The 12,947-nt window shown below is 38.5% G+C and overlaps 1 protein-coding gene across 4 annotated transcripts in view; it reads right to left on the bottom strand.

The window, feature by feature from the left end:
- The window catches only part of LOC107596805 (KN motif and ankyrin repeat domain-containing protein 2-like), a 27,661-nt gene extending 15,070 nt beyond the window's left edge, over nt 1-12,591 (bottom strand). The window contains exons 1-2 of one of the 4 annotated variants that reach the window (XM_016287630.1): nt 12,138-12,591; nt 3,041-3,126 (exon numbers count right to left, since the gene is read on the bottom strand). The gene's annotated coding sequence lies outside the window, so the exon portion shown is untranslated. Of the gene's footprint in view, nt 1-3,040; nt 3,204-3,227; nt 3,657-12,137 lie in introns of those variants that run through there. The other 3 variants (XM_016287632.1, XM_016287633.1, XM_016287631.1) reach the window with 3 other exon arrangements.
- Between the last annotated feature and the right edge of the window lie 356 nt (nt 12,592-12,947).

Here is a 12,947-nt window from a genome sequence, read left to right as displayed (position 1 = left end):
GCCGAGCTGCTTAAGTCAACATTATCTTAATTAGTGGGTTTTTTATTCCCCTGCCACAGCCACAGATGAATGTTGAGTACGCATGAGAAGTGTTACTATGAGCGCTAACACACACATTTGTGTTTGTGTGTGTGAAAATTGGAGCGTCAGTGCTGTGAAGACTGTTGACAGGGGGATGGCTGATGTGCCATAATTAGAGACTCCAGTAAAAGCACACAGCATGACAAACATCCAGCCTTAAGCAACAACACAACTGTCCTGTCTCTCTCACAGTGTCACAAACACCCTTGCTTTCCTCAAACACATCTCTCGGTCTCTCTTATTTCTCTGCTCTACTATTATTCTAACATTTCTATTATTGTTGTTCATATTTAGGGTCAAGATTTGAACAAACTCTTATGTGTTAAACTTTAGTGTGCAACTCATCCTTTATCATTTGTACTGCACTGTTTGTTTAATTAGCGGCCATAACCTACTTACGACTTTCCCGTCAACTTATAGATCAGGCAAAAAAAGCACTCATATGCACTCATATCTAAAGACCAATATTCCATGCTTTCGTCGACCAAGCAACACCTAGCAACCATTCAGAATAGCCTAGTAACTGCATAGAAACATGCTAAAAAACACTCTGAACATTTCCTCAACCACATAGCAATCATTCAGAATGCCCAAGCATTAGGGCTGCATGATTTGGGGAGACAATTTGATCACGATTTTTCTAATAAAAACTGTTATTGTGATTTACAATGTGATTAAAAAATAAAAAGATTTATTTCAACATTCTGAAGACATTACAAAGAATAAAATATATTAACGTGTATTTTAAAGGGGAGCAAGCTAATTATGAAAAAAAAAAAAAGAACTTGTCCAAGCATTTTTTTTAAAGAGCTCCATGTTTGCTGTGTTTGTTTTTTTATGCAGGGCTGTTCAATTTGACCAAAATTTTGTGATTATATATCAGTTTATGAATAATAGTTATTATTATTTTTTCTTTATTGTGATTATTAATAATATTATTATTAAATAAATGAAGAGTTCATTTGCAAAAACCGATAAAAGCCACTTTAAAAAAAAAAGAGCTGATTGCCGTGCATTATTCTCCACATATAGCGCGATCTGAACCCTAAACATGTTTTGTCAAAAAAAGCAGGTTTTGTCCACTTTCAAGGCATCGCGAGTTCACGTTTTTACTGCAGAAGCCGACAAGCGCCCTTGTTGTTTTTGAACAGAAGCCGATAAGTCCATTTTAGTGAATCTAGTTTATTTAGTGTTCAGGTCAGGTGACAAGGCTACTTTCACTTTGAAAAGACGTGCTAGCTGAGAGGAGTTTCATCAAAGCTGACTAAAAGTAATCAAGGATGGATAATTTCGACAAACTTGATGAACCTGTGATATCTTCTTCAGGGCAAAAAAGGAAAATAAAAGCTGAAACGTTTTCACGGAACCTTGCAAAAGCAGCGCGTTACAATGGTGAGGGAAAAGCTCTGTGTATTTTGTGGAATCACAGCCATACAGTTTATGATCACAACAACAACAACGTTTGTCAGGCATCTACATTGTCATCGGAGGAGATTACAAAGATTAAACGAGTGTTTTTTTAAACTCTAAAACATGAAATGTGGAGTTATCTGCTTTTGCCAAAAAACGACTGTTGGAGTTATCTGCTTTTGCTATAAAACAAACTTTTAATATTTAAAAAAACATACTTTCAATGAACTTTAATTTTGTAAATTACCTGTATTTGTTTAAGTTATTATTACTTCAGCAAAACAACCCAACTGCAGTTTGATTTATATTATTTGGAATGCGCAATAAAAAAACGTGATTTCTGAGTTATTGGTTTTTGCAAATGAACTCTTCAAATATATTAAACAAAATAAGATACATTTCTATTGTAATAATGCTATTTCACTCTACATAAAAATAAACTGCTCAAGTGTAAATGAAAATTTCATGCATAGCTCCGAAATGCGCTGTACATATATTTAATTTAATCACAACCTTTGCGATTTGAAAATCACACTTAGCATACCACAATTTATATTTTATTTCAATTAATTGTCCAGCCGTAGTATATATAGCAACATGCTAAAATTACTCAAAACAGCAGCCGTACATCAATATCCATCCAAAACACTGCACAGCGAGCGACACACTTCAACCCCCTTTCAACACCTTAGCAACAACATAGCAATACCCTGGAAACCAATCACACAGTGCCACTCATATTACAGTAAATGTGGAAACCTAGTTTCCTGACTCTTGTCATTTCAGTGCTGTGCCTTATGCTCCCGAACAATCCCCTTCTCCAACCCACCACATCCACCCTCTCCTGCTGAAGAACAGGGCTGCACCGGTCACTACTGTGCAAAGGCATGCGTGCTTCCTCGCTCTTTGTCTGCTCATAAACAGTGTCCCATTGAGATGACAGTGAACAGAGCACAGTGTGCCCCTCTCCGGCAGCACCCTGCAGCAGACCTTTGACCAGTACAGCCAGTCTGTACCCTCCTCCGGTAGGAATGCTTTGCCATAAACCCATGCCCCTCTCTCCATACCTCTCGCCCAACTTCCCTCGCTTTACATTCCAGAGCAGCGGAAGTTGACATCTCCTGCCTCCAGGGTGTCCTACACCCACCACCACATTATTAAGATTAGCAAGTCTTATATCGGTCTACTCAGTAGGAGTAAATTCGCCATGCTTGTGGAGTCAGGAAAACTGAATTCCTCAAAGCTTGTTTCATATTATGAAAACATGTCAAGGAAAATGTCTGGTCATTCGTTTAACTCAAGCGAGCTTTCTGAGGAACGGATAAACATTAAGGGGTATTTAGTTTTGATGATGATGTTCAAAGGTCTCTTTATCACTGTGTGAAACTCAAGGTCCGTTTCAACAAGCTGCTTTATTTTTCTTGGCTATGACGTGGAATTTGGGATGCTTATCTACGAACAAGGAATAAATTGACTCCTTAAACTCAAGAGAACCACTTGAGTAATTTGTATCTTGTCTAAAGATAGCAGTCAGAGTTAAATAACTCACTGTGCTGAAATGATGGTCTCTCTTCCCCAACCTCCTCGCTCTCCTCTTTCGATTCCTTCGACTCTCTTATGAGTGCCACCAAAATCCTAAAGGGGGGGGGGGGGGGGGGGGGGAAAGATGAATTATTTACAGAACTGCTCAAATTATGACTAACATTGGCAGATTCTTTATATGATGTCGGTCGCACCCTTCATTTTAGACGTTCGCTGTCATCTCAAGACCCAGAGAAGCCACTCCTCATGACTGTTGATCCAAAACAGACTATTCTGTGAGAGACTAATTTGTCTTGGTTCTCTATCATCATTGCTTACCACCACAACACACCCCTCATCTCCCTCAACCACAACAACATGTTACTTGGCAAATCGTCCCAAGCCTGGGAAAGCTCTGCACTGTAAGTAATATTTTTTGGTCCGGAGTTCTACTGAGTCACCCGCCTAAACCCAGAGAAACGGACACACCCTGCCGGACACCAGACGGCATCCAGAAACATTCCAGAACATCGAGGACCTTCACAAACACTCCTACACCTCAAAGACTTCCTCAAGAGCAGGGTTCAAGTGACTTTGTGGTTAAAAGTCTGCATGATTGGAAAATTATCCTCTTAACCTCCTGAGACCCTGCATCCTCATATGAGGACATGATATTTTAGTGAATTTCTCTGAGACTATACATGCCACAGTTTTAAGTCTAAATGTCCTGTACAGAGCACATTCAGGTCTTTTCAGAGATACCAAATGTTTGGATGTTTCACCATGACCACTCACTCTCCTTGGTCTTCAAATATGTCTGATATTAATTTAGTGACACTCTTATGGAAATATGATAATATTATGTAATTATCATTTAAATCGGACTACATTTTAAACTGTGTCATAAATCAACATCTCAGGAAAATGTTATGTGGTTTCAAATCAAAATATGACTTTCTGTTATGAAACAGGACGTTGATTTCATACATGTCCTCATATGAGGACACCGGGACTAAAAGCATGTTTATTACGCATTTTGGGAGACACAACAAATTAATAGGGAAAGAAATTATATTTCAATATTATTATGAAATATTATATATTATTATGAAAATCTTGTCAATTATTACTCCCATTATAACACTTCTTTTTTCATTACATGTTGCCCCAAAAACACATTAATATGCAAATTACATTTAGTTTATAGTTACATTATATACAATGAGAAAACCTGTTTATGGCCATTTTACACACATTTTGCATAAAGAAAAATGGTATATCAAATCATTCTGTTATAACATAGTTGAGAATTATCTTTCAAATTTTGGTAAAAAAAAATTCTGAAAACTAAAAATGTGTTGGTGATTTAAAAAAAAAATCAATTGTTTTTGCCTATGCATGTTCATACATGCGCAAAGCCGACCTCATACGTCATCAGCCCGGAACTGCTTCCAGCGTACAACAGTGAGCGCAAGCTAGATTAAAGTGATTATTACGTTTTGAATATGGATATTTTTCTTACAAAAACGCATCAATTCGCTACAGGAGGCCTTTGTTCACCCCCCGGAGCCGTGTGAGACACTTTTTTTTATGAAAGGGAGCTTTTTATTTCACGTCTTTTGGACTGAAGGAATGCAGCACCCGTTGAGTGCCATGAAACAGCTTGAAAGATCAAAGACAATTTTTAATAGAACTCCGACTGGATTCGTCTGGAAGAAGAAAGTCATATACACCTAGGATGCCTCGGGGTTGAGTAAAACGCAGCCTAATTTCATTTTTGGGTGAACTAACCTTTTAAGTGCAGTTAATTATTTGTACGTGCACTCAGACGATGGTGGTGTTGAAGCTCTTTTATTTGCCGTCAAACGGTTGACCACTGCCGTGTGTGTATCCTGTCGCAAAAATGCGGCGTAAAGTCCTACACGACGCAACGGTAATAATGTGATTAAAGTGTTTACATGTCTATTCTGCACTTCAGTAATGTGACTAAAATAGGAATACTCCACATGTCTTAATTCGATTTCTGTTTACTTCGAATATGACTTTAGCCGGATTAAGGTAATCAAAAATCTCTGTTTACATGGTAGATTCTTAATCAGATATTGTCTTAATCGTATTAATATCGGATTATTGTTGTCCATGTAAATGTACTCAGTGCGAAGAATCAAGTGCAAGTTCCTCTAAAGCCCAACATCCCATAGATGCATTTCTGCAGTTTTAGTGGTGAATTGATATGATTTTATGGAGTAACAATGTCAAAGAGGGAACATTAGGTTACATTGTTCCAACACTTTTGTCATGCCAGTTTCTAGAGGGAGAAAGAAACAGAGCCTTATACAGGAGTGACAGCCAAATCACAAAGAGCCATTCATTCAGCCTCAAACTCCACAGCTGGTTCTAATATAGAGCTGGGAGGAGCTCAGGGACGAGGTAGAGAGAGAGAGAGAGAGAGAGAGAGAGAGAGAGAGAGAGAGAGAAAGACTAGCCAAACGAAAAGCTTGGATATTTATGTTTGGTGGCGGGGAACAAAAGAAGCGCCGTTTTAAGTTTAACGACGCATCCTGTCATGCCTTTTATCATATCTGCTGATTAACAACTGTTCTTTAAAGGCAACTGGAAAAAAGGAAAATAATCAGCATGCTACCTATCTCGCACAGCCAGACCCCAAATCAAATAATGCAGCCAGGGAGGAGAGAGAGAGAGAGAGAGAGAGAGAGAGAGAGAGAGAGACTGCCATTAAAACACACGTAATGCTTCTCATTTGCCCACTGCTAAGAAAGTCCCATTCTTTCTGGAAAACAAAAAGAGTATCTTACCGTAACCATAAACTTTTTTTAATCCGCAGTTTCTTTTTCTGGATGTATTCACTAGTGGCTTATGAGTAAATTTGTAGTGAGTTAATAGACATTGCCATTTTATTTTGATGACGTAAAGATATAGTGGAGTTAAAAAATTGAGATTCGAAATATTAAAATTTGAAAACCTAATTTAAATAAAAATTTAAAACAAGAAACACTGATATAAAATAGACATTTTACGTGCAGCTGGAGTGTTTTTTAATCCGCAGTTTCTTTTTCTGGATGTATTCACTAGTGGTTTATGAGTAAATTTGTAGTGAGTTAATAGACATTGCCATTTTATTTTGATGACGTAAAGATATAGTGGAGTTAAAAAATTGAGATTCGAAATATTAAAATTTGAAAACCTAATTTAAATAAAAATTTAAAACAAGAAACACTGATATAAAATAGACATTTTACGTGCAGCTGGAGTGCTGTTTTCATTAAAGAAAAAAGGTGAGAAACCAAAAAGTCACTGTTAACTTTTTGCTCAAAATGGTATGATGATAATCTACACTACCGTTAAAAAGTTATGATTGATACGATTTTTTAAAACTTAAAAAATAAAAAGTCTCTTATGCTCACCAAGACTGCATTTATTTATTTAAAAATACAGTGAAAACATTGATATTGTTAAATATTATTACAATGAATGTTTTCTGTATTCTATTTAATATCTTATAAAATGTAATTTATTCCTGGGATGCAAAGCTGAATTTTCAGCATCATTACTTCAGTCTTCAGTGTCACATGATCCTTCAGAAATCATGCTAATATGCTGATTTGCTTACTTTTTCTCACTGTTGAAAACAGTTGTGCTACGTCATATTTTTGTGGAAACTGAGATACATTTTTTCAGGATTCTTTGATTAATAGAAAGTTTAAAAAGAACACCATTCATTTAATATTAAAATATTTTGTTATAAAGACATTATAAATGTCTTCACTGTTACGTTTGATCAATTTAATGCTTTCTAGAAAATACTTTCTGGGGGGAAAAAACGATTCAGTTTCACAAAAAATATCTTGCTACCCCCAAACTTTTGAAAGATAGTGTAATTTGTAAATATATAAATAAGAAAAATGCTAAATAAAGTGGTCTCAGACTCCGGTATATACAGTACACCACGCTGTATATCATGCACTGTGTCACATACATACCATACTATAAAGTCTATAGTCATTTTAGTATAATGACTATGTGGATGGTGATAAAAAGATTGACAACACACTTGACTACACACTTATGTCTAGTGCCGACAACACAAACGTCTCCTTCCAACCACACATGAAGCAACACACTGTCAAGCACGTACTCAACAAAAGTTCATGACCTTTAGACAGATGTGGATGATGATACTGTGCTCTAAAATACATGAGGGTTACGGTCCATTGAAAACGAGTGTGCACATGTGTATGTACAGTGTATGAGTTTAGGTTCAGAAAGAGTTACAGGAAAGGGAGCTACAGCTACAGTTCCCCAAAGACCCAGAAAGTAGTCGGTCACTTCCTCCCAGCCAAGGCGAAGGGGAGACTTCAAAATCAAGGAGGGAGAGAAAAACAGAAACAGTAACAGACAAAAATGCAGCAAATTCAGCAGGAAGGAGAGCCGAAAGACAAAGGGTGTAGGTCCAGGATGGACACCAGGAGAGGCTAAAACAGCAAAGGGTGTAATTTAAATGGAAACGTCTAGAACAGAAATACTTTTGGCTGCTTTCAGAATAAGAAACCCAGCGTGAGTCATTTCAAATGCCATTGGCTTTACGTTTTCTGCACTTTGCTGACCATATGCTGTAAAAAGCACACCAGGACTAGATGAGGCTTAAGGAAAACTTAACTTAAACTTCAAACTCAGGAATGACATAAAAAAATACTGCGAACACAACAGAGTCTCAGCACAGTGTAAAAGGGCTCAGCCGTCCCGATTGTGATCGTATTTAGTGCATTCCTCTAACCACTCAAGAAAACACACAAGACAAAGCTGGAACTGTGCCGTGTCTGTTAACTATGAAAGTTTGAAAACTCTTAAGGCCCCATGAATAATAACTGTAAAGATAACTTTATTAGCATCCACACCAATGGACGATAATGTTCTGTTTATTAACAAGCGCATGCTGGAGTTTTATTGTCTGCCACTTTAAGTTCTCGGGCTCTGATTGGCTGTTAAAGTTTTTATCATTTATCAGCTGGAAAAAAAAAAAGCATGGAAAAATTCAGCTGTTCTGAAAGTGATTTCAATTAAGTAATTGGTTTAAAAGGAAATATGTGACAAAAAAGACAACACAAATTCACACATTTATTAAAGTAATTATAATAAATACCCCTGTAAATCAATTCCAGGGGAGAAATTCAAATATTGCCTCTTAACAGAATAGTTCCCCTTATCTTGAATTTGGGAGGCGTTTTTGGTGCCATTTTGCCCCCGTTAATTTCTGACCCCGAGAAAGGCGAAACTGTTCTGGGAGGAATACTTCTCCATTGGTGGTCCAAAGCTGTTCTTGTGCGACCAGATCTTGTTGATAAGAGTACAAAATTAATTTGTGGACAGTCTGGGGACATTTCCGCTGGGTTATGTGTTGCGTAACAAACCTGCTAGCTTCATAAATATAGGCTGTTGCAAGACTCCAACCAGGACCTTATAGAGAGTTATAACCGATGCTGGAAACTGTCCGCATGCCCTGCACAAACAGAGCTGTTTTTTACATTAGGGAGTGGTATATGGAGAAAACGATGGCATGCAGAGACACACCAAGGCCTGAAGCCAAAGCTCAAGGCCCAGGGAGGAGCCTCTCTCTGCTCTCTTTACCGCCAGAGCAGGAGCAGAACGAACACACGCTGCGTCGCCATTGGTCATTGTGCTGACCTCCAGGAAATGGCCCGCGGGGTGGAGGCGGGCAACAGGAATCACCACAGACATTAAAATTTACCCCTCCAAAAAAGAATTAATGGCAAATTCCTGCGAGACCCGGGATTAAGGGTGATGAATGGCAGGGAGAAGCTGGCAGGAAATATAAATGCTTAGAAGAAAGAGACAAGCAAAAGAGCTGCTGTAAGTGTAGTGTCATGCAGCAGCGATAAGGTCATGAGTATGAAAGGGGTGCCGATTCATCACTGCGGTCGGGGCAGCTGTGGTGGGGAGACTTAGGGGTTAGTGAGACACTGCTCACTAATGTAAACAGAGTAAGTAAAGCAGATTTCATGGGGAACGTTCACAGGTTCGCTGTTTCCAGATTCCAGACCTCTCGTGTGGAAACCAAAACTTTTCCAGAGGGCAACTATCACACATCATGACATAACTGAATAGAGAGTTACGATAAAATGACAGCTGTGCATTGAAGTTTACGCAGAATCTTTGCTAGAGACTTCACTGAGCATTTCTGGGTTAGACGAGCACGGCAGGCACAGCACACACCCCAGAACACATGTCCCACACATGCAGCAGACAAACACTGAGACACACCTTCACTCTGGGGACTCCATTTCCATTCTCCCCTTCAGATTAATGTCTCCTCCGGATTAGAAGCGTTTTTTACTTTCTGTTGGGCCAAAAAAAACGAGGCACATACATTGCACAAAGGAGCAAGAAGCTTCCAAAATGACTTGTGTAATGAACGACATTACAACATGGTTAAATCGATTATGCCTTAAGCAAAATGTAATCAACACTGGTGTGTTTTTTTGAACACCATGTATTACGTCACAGCCAGACATGATATCCGGGCAAAAAAATAAGTTGAAAATCGAGTTTAAAGTCGTGATGTAATGGAAGTAGCGACAGATCTATACATCTATTAATGAATAAAGGCCTCCTGTAGCGAATCCATGCGTTTTTGTAAGAAAAATATCCATATTTCAAATGTAATAAACACTTTTATATCACTTCCGCCAACTGTCATACGTGGAAGCCGTTCCGGCGGATGTCGTAGGATGTCGGCGTTGCGTGATTGGTGACCAATACAGAGAGACAACAAAACAAAACGCCAGTCTCGAATTAAAGTACAAACTTAAGATTAGCAAAGAAAAATGTCGGAGGATTTCGATATAAGCCAAGAGGAGACTGGTTTGCTTCCTTTGCTCCTATAAACAAACTCGCGAGACTAGCATACCTCAGAGGCACGTGAGCGCTGCGCATACGTCATACGCCTTCGCGTATGACAGATAACAGAAGAGAGAGAAAAGTGTTTAATACGTTTGAAATATGGATATTGGAGGCCTTTATTCACCACCCGGAGTCATGTGAAGCACGTTTTATTATGAATGAAGCACGTTTTATTATGAATGCGCACGCTTTATTTGATGACTTGTGGACTGTTCAACTGCAACACCCGCTGACTGCAATGATAAAGCTTGGAATAGCCAGGACAATTTTTTATATAACTCCGACTGGATTCGTCTGAAAGAAGAAAGTCATATACACCTAGGATGCTTCGAGGGTAAGTAAAACACAGGCTAATTTTCATTTTTGGGTGAACTAACCCTTTAACTGATTTTATCCTTGCGTGATGTTCCGGTTCAAGGGAACTAACAGGCTATTGAACCAAAAAAAAAAAAGGAAAAGAAATTATTACTGAATGAACAGAATTACACTGACTGTTTGCGTGCTCGATTATTGTTGGATGACTTGAACATCACATTTAAAGTGACAGCCAGTTTTACACACCTATCAAGCAGAATAATGCCTGCTGGGGGTAAGTTAAAGTGAACATGCCAAGCCATAAAATTGCTGAGAATCAGACCAAATGCTGCCCACTGCCATACAGGTCCATATTGCCCAGAGGACGCTCAGGAGAAATAATGTTTCAGTATATCAGGAGCATTTTCTGAAAAAAAAAAAAAAAACCTCTGTAAAACTACAAAAGTCACTAATGAGAAGACAGTTTCTGCAATATAGCAAGCTACAAAGGCTATAAAATGAGTTTGGAGAGCAAGCACTTGTGTCTGAAGCACAGCTGAGATCATCTAAGAGTAGATGTGTGTGAGATACTGGAGCCTTAGTGAGGTTACTTGAGGGGGGGGCAGGTCGTGAGAGGACGTCAATCATCAAGTGACACGCTGAGAAACACCAACAATTAAAGGAAATTAAAAGCGCTCATTTTATTAGTCTTGCAAACAACATTTACACGCCCAGCGTGTGCTCCACGTTACAAATGGGGTTTATAACTGAGCATTCCAGCGCGAGGAATTCCACGGCTTCACCCCTCGCGCATACTACTGTGATCACTTTACAACCCTCACTAGCTGTTTGTCAGACATACGACAGGCGAGAAAGAATGAAAGTAACCCCCAAAAGCAAAAAGTCGCGTGGCGTGACTAAAACAACATAGTAATAAAAAACGTCTAATGTCACAGTTAATGACTAAAGTAATCACCAAACTACAACTAAAACATTATTATAAGTTTCGTAAGCTTACTGAGCTGAATAGTTGTTATTCGCTCTTTTTTTCCACACGTTCTCCAGTTCAAGAGGTGTTTCACAATCAGTAACATGCTCATTTAAATCAGACATTAAAGCGCGCGTGTGAAGCCCAACAGTTTCTGGCCAACCAAACCAAGGCCCGTGAATTCACAACCACTGCAGCAAAGTGAGGAACATCTGGAAGTCATGAAAAACTCTCCCCACCCTCTCCCCAGAGTCAGGGCTTTTATTTAATGAAGAATTTACCCCAGACCGCCTTCAGCACTCATTTACCCATCATCTCCGTCGAGCCTATTTAAATGCGTGATTTACAAAAGAAGTATATTACGATAAACACATAAAAAAGGTGCTTTAATGACCTGCTTTGACTATAACAAAAAGGCGCGCGCGCCCGCAAATGAACCCAGATTTCATTCGTTTTTTAACACTTCAAATGTTTTTTTAATAATCAGCTGATAATATTCCTTATGAACTAAAAATAATTCCACACGCGTGTATCTGAACTCTCAGGATCACACTGTCAAGGCATAGTGTGTTTATATATAAACATATAATGCTTTTCCATTTCCATATGCCTAATGTACATCAACCAATAAAAGCGAGCATTGGTTTTTAAATAAATGCAACATTAACTCTAGAAGCGAGTCATATAATAGCAATAAGTCCGTCTTAAATGGTGAATCCCCATCGTAGTACCGTTACTTTGCAACTCACAGTAAAATCGAGCAGCACAAAGACTGAAGCATCACAACCATGAAAGCAAAAGGAAAACCCAGTGTATAAAACCCCGCGAATACTGTATAACTATGTTTTTTCCCCGTTAAAACCACAAGGTTAAGCATATAAGGCATGTGTGTATTGTCACCTACCCCCTTCCAGTCCCCTCAGTCGATAAGGCCAGCAGTCTCACTGACAGAGACAAAAACACCGCAGCCAACCCATGAAGCGAACCCCTCCCTCTGCTCTTAAAGAGCCAACACATGCGTCCACTCTTCCTTTAATCCCATTATCCTCATCAAATATTTGCTCTTCTTATTTTCACTTGAACGGTCCACGCAATATAGAGCAATTAGTTCAGCAACGCGAGAAACAACACGCGTCCTCATAATTATTAAATATTACAGACGGTCGGGAAACATCGAAAATCATTCATTAGTATTAAATTCAGCTTTAATGCGGTCATACTGAATTGCTGTATTGCAATCTTGTAATTAACGCTGGTGAAGTGCTGCTCGGGATATGCCGTTTCAGACCGACCCACGGTAAAGGCGAGGACATCCGTCGTCCACACGGACTGTAAAGCGCCATTATGATCATATTCATTTGTTATTAGCTCGCAGATGGACAGGCGCGTTTTTTCTTTGTCTCCTTACATATCAATGACACGTTAACCATATGGAGGTCGTTTTGAGAAGCAGACAATCAAGCTGTGAGGAGATTAATAAGAGCTGCATGTGAGAAGAGGGTTCGATAAAGGTTTTAAAGAAATATCTTCAACCATCTATTAGTACATTTTAATACATTCATATTTTTTAAATATCTTAAATTATTATTTACTATATAGAGACTGAATAGTTTGTTAATATAAATAATACACATTTAATATTTACATTGTGTGTCTATATCTGTATACATAAATGCTTAAAGCTTTTATTATATTGATATTTTTACTATATAAT

Source organism: Sinocyclocheilus grahami, unplaced genomic scaffold (assembly GCF_001515645.1).
Source record: "Sinocyclocheilus grahami isolate Dianchi unplaced genomic scaffold, SAMN03320097.WGS_v1.1 scaffold223.1, whole genome shotgun sequence".
NCBI lineage: Eukaryota > Metazoa > Chordata > Actinopteri > Cypriniformes > Cyprinidae > Sinocyclocheilus > Sinocyclocheilus grahami.
This window is presented reverse-complemented; position numbering and strand designations above follow the sequence as displayed.